The sequence below is a fragment of the Coregonus clupeaformis genome, chromosome 21, assembly GCF_020615455.1.
Source record: "Coregonus clupeaformis isolate EN_2021a chromosome 21, ASM2061545v1, whole genome shotgun sequence".
Lineage (NCBI taxonomy): Eukaryota > Metazoa > Chordata > Actinopteri > Salmoniformes > Salmonidae > Coregonus > Coregonus clupeaformis.
Genome location: NC_059212.1, coordinates 23,594,174 through 23,597,952, shown reverse-complemented (window position 1 = coordinate 23,597,952; position 3,779 = coordinate 23,594,174).

The window sequence follows — 3,779 nt, the reverse complement described above, 5'->3', positions numbered from 1 at the left end:
ACTCCTGTAGATCTGAAATAATTGGATGGTGAAACTTGCCCGCCAACCAGAAAAGCAAGGCGAAGCAATTCAAGCATTCTTGAAAGTCAGGACAATCCTTGTCCTGCAAAAAAATATAATTTGTATTGTTTAATTTATTTATTTAGCAAGCAGTAGGCATTTAAAATGAATTGTGGAGTGGAGCTTTATAGTTATGTGATGACATCACGTGCCCCCCGTACCTTCAATACAATTCAGCAATCATCATTTATTCGAAAAACACAGTTTCCATCATTATTTGTCGCAATAAAGAACGTTTGACAAAATAAATATCCACCCCGCCGAACAGAAAAAATGTTGTCGATCTTTAGAAAATGTCTCCTATATCTGCCGTTTCCATTACACATGTCGCAGTGATTTCTTTGCGACATTGGTTTTGTCGAATAAACCTAGGTCAATGGAAACCTGCCTACTGAGACAGACCTGCCCATTACGTAGCGCCTCAGACTTGTTTGCATAAGACAACACGTCGCCAATGTTATGTTGAAATTAACCTTGGCCTTTATGGAGTGACCACTTGCTGATGTGTTTGATGATGTCAATCACTCGAGTCTGCCACTTCTTGGGGCAAAATATTCCAAAACCCATTCGCAAGCATCTTGTGTCCCCCGCGACCTGTTCTGTAACATGATTCCCTATGAAACAATGCCAGACAGACGCACACTCTGGTTATAGATAGTGAGAAAGTTGTAAAAAACAAAACGGCACCGAACCACACACCTTGCCACTCACCAGTGACTTGATAAGCGGATTATAGCCTGGATGCTCAATGTGCCTGCTAGCTACAACTTGCTAGCTTCATTGACAAACACAGAGTTCGAACTTACAACGCATTCGGAAAGTATTCAGACCCCTTGACTTTTTCCACATTTTGTTACGTTACAGCTTTATTCTAAAATATATTAAATTGTTTTTCCCCCCTCGTCAATCTACACACAATACCCCATAATGAGAAAGCAAAAACAGGTTTTTAGACATTTTAGCAAATGTATAAAAAATTAAAACCGGAAATATCACATTTACATAAGTATTCAGACTCTTTACTCAGTATTTGTTGAAGCACCTTTGGCAGCGATTACAGCCTCGAGTCTTCTTGGGTATGACGCTACAATCTTGGCACACCTGTATTTGGGGAGTTTCTCCCATTATTCTCTGCAGATCCTCTCAAGCTATGTCAGGTTGGATGTGGAGTGTCGCTGCACAGCTATTTTCAGGTCTCACCAGAGATGTTTGATCGGGTTCAAGTTTGGGCACTGGCTGGGCCACTCAAGGACATTCAGAGACTTGACCCGAAGCCACTCCTGCATTGTCTTGGCTGTGTGCTTAGGGCCGTTGTCCTGTTGGAAGGTGAACCTTCGCCCAGTCTGAGGTGCTGAACGCTCTTGAGCAGGTTTTCCTCAAGGATCTCACTGTACTTTGCTCCGTTCATCTTTCCCTCGATCCTGACTTGTCTCCCAGTCCCTGCCGCTGAAAGACATCCCCATGTCACTTCTTCCATTTAAGAATGATGGAGGCCGCTGTGTTCTTGGGGACCTTCAATGCTGCAGACATTTTTTGGTACCCTTCCCCAGATCTGTGCCTCGACACAATCCTGTCTCGGAGCTTGACGGACAATTCCTTCGACCTCATGGCTTGGTTTTTGCTCTGACATGCACTGTCAACTGTGGGACATTATATAGACACGTGTGTGCCTTTCCAAATCATGTCCAATCAATTGAATTTACCACAGGTGGACTCCAAGTTGTAGAAACATCTCTAGGATGATCAATGAAAACAGGATGCACCTGAGTTCAATTTCGAGACTCATAGCATACTTATGTAAATAAGGTATTTCTGTTTTTTATTTGTAATAAATATGCAAACATTTCTAAAAACCTGTTTTCACCTTGTCATTATAGGGTATTATGTGTAGATTGATGAGGGGAAAAAATTATTTATAAAATTTAGAATAAGGCTCTAACAAAATGTGGAAAAAGGGTTCTGAATACTTTCCGAATGCACTGTAGCAAGCTATAGAGTGATGTTGGGCACTGATAAACAGCGTGGAGCTTGTGCTTTATTTACGTTTGACAAGATTATGAATTTGTAGACATGTTATTGTTCTCAGAAATAAGTCCTGAGCACGCAACAAGACTTTCCCGACTCGATAGACTGTATGCAGTGCACTAGTTTTTCATGCAAATGTTTTAACTTGAGATATACTGCACCAAACACCTTAGCTAGATGTAAAATTGTGCAACTAAAAATTGTGAGACCTCCTTGGCAAAAACGTACAGTTATGAATATAATTACGGTTCCCTGAAGGAGGGCTCCTGAGTGGCGCAGTGGTCTAAGGCACTGCATCTCAGTGCTTGAGGCATAACTACAGACCCCCTGGTTCGATTCCAGGCTGTATCACAACCGGACGTGATTGGGAGTCCCATAGGGCGGTGCACAATTGGCCCAGCGTCGTCCGGGTTTTGCCGGTGTAGGCCGTCATTGTAAATAAGAATTTGTTCTTAACTGACTTGCCTAGTTAAATAAAGGTAAAAAAATAAACAACCAATCATATTCACCTGAAGAAAACTAAAATCATGCCCAAAGGGCCAATGGATGCCTTGCCCGCCCTCGGAACCCCTGCCTTCCTGGCTATAATACCGGGGCTCACATTCATTTCCTCAATTCAGTACTGCTCTTCACCGAGTCCAAAACTCCTTCAGGGAACAGCAGTTATTCATAACTGTACGTTACCTTTCAGTCGGTCACTCGGTATAACATACTATGGGGACATACAATCCCACCCCAAGCCAGCTCAGCCCGAGCACACACAGGTTCCATCAGCTCCAAAAAGGGGTTTCAATAATACTTACCCGAGAAGCCTGAACTGTCAGAGCCCCATATAGGGAACCAGAACCTGTTGCAACTTGGCTATCCAAGAGCAATATTTACCTTGCGAGCCTGAAATGTCAGAACTCATACAAGGAACTGCAAGTCCAAAACAACAGAACACCTGTTGTGACTTGGTAAAGCTCAGACGCCCAGTGCAAAGCATCAACCAGAGTCGATGAACCATGGCAGGCCAAGGCTCAAACCCACAGGAAACTGTGGTAACCCTTATAATGCACACCTTACGTGCTGCCGCAACCAAAGGCAGCCCAAGGCTCAAACCTACAGGGAACTGTGGTAACCCGAATAAATGCGCAACCAGCGCGCTGCCTAACACCCACTCCTAGACCCAGCCATAAGAACACTATGAGCCATACTGGGAGCAGTTACAGCAAAGCGATAAAACCTCACAAAAGTACAGTATGTGGGGATCCCCAACTCGCTGCAGCACAGATATCACCAATCTTCATGCCCCTGAACAATACCCAAGAAGCCGCCACAACCCTAGTGGAGTGAGCATGCACACCGCTAGGCAACCCGCTATGCAACCCTTGTCCTTTGCTGTCATATGCCAGGGAGATAGCCTCCACAATACAATGAGAAAAACGCTGCTTAGAAAGAGCCCTACCCCAAGCTGGATTAGCGAATCAGACAAAAAGCTGGTCACAAATGTGGATATCCTTGGTCCTATCCATATACATGTGTAAAGCGCGCACTGGAAACAGGCCATGCAACCTCCATTGTTCACTGGAAGCAAACAGAGGAGGTGAGAAAAGGAACAGCTCTAAAGCCAGGGACCTGTAAGACATAGGCACAAACTTGGGAGAAAAAGCTGCATTAGGACGTAACATCACTTTGGACTCGTCAGGCACAAA